Source organism: Balaenoptera musculus, chromosome X, assembly GCF_009873245.2.
Source record: "Balaenoptera musculus isolate JJ_BM4_2016_0621 chromosome X, mBalMus1.pri.v3, whole genome shotgun sequence".
Lineage (NCBI taxonomy): Eukaryota > Metazoa > Chordata > Mammalia > Artiodactyla > Balaenopteridae > Balaenoptera > Balaenoptera musculus.
Window position 1 is genome coordinate 43,462,789 of NC_045806.1, and position 305 is coordinate 43,463,093.

The window sequence follows — 305 nt, forward strand, 5'->3', positions numbered from 1 at the left end:
TCTTTTTGGTGCCTGCCCCCAGTGGCTAAGGTTGGTTCAGTGGGTTTTGTAGGCTTCCTGCTGGAGGGGACTGGTGCCTGTGTTTTGGTGAATGAGGCTGGTTCTTGTCTTTCTTGTGGGCAGTACCGTGTCCAGTGGTGTGTTTTGGGGTATCTGTGAACTTATGATTTTAGGCAGCCTTCCTGCTAATGGGTGTGTTTGTGTTCCTGCCTTGCTAGTTGTTTGGCATGGAGTGTCCAGCACTCTAGCTTGCTGGTTGTTGAGTGGAGCTGGTCTTAGCGTTGAGATGGAGATATCTGGGAGAG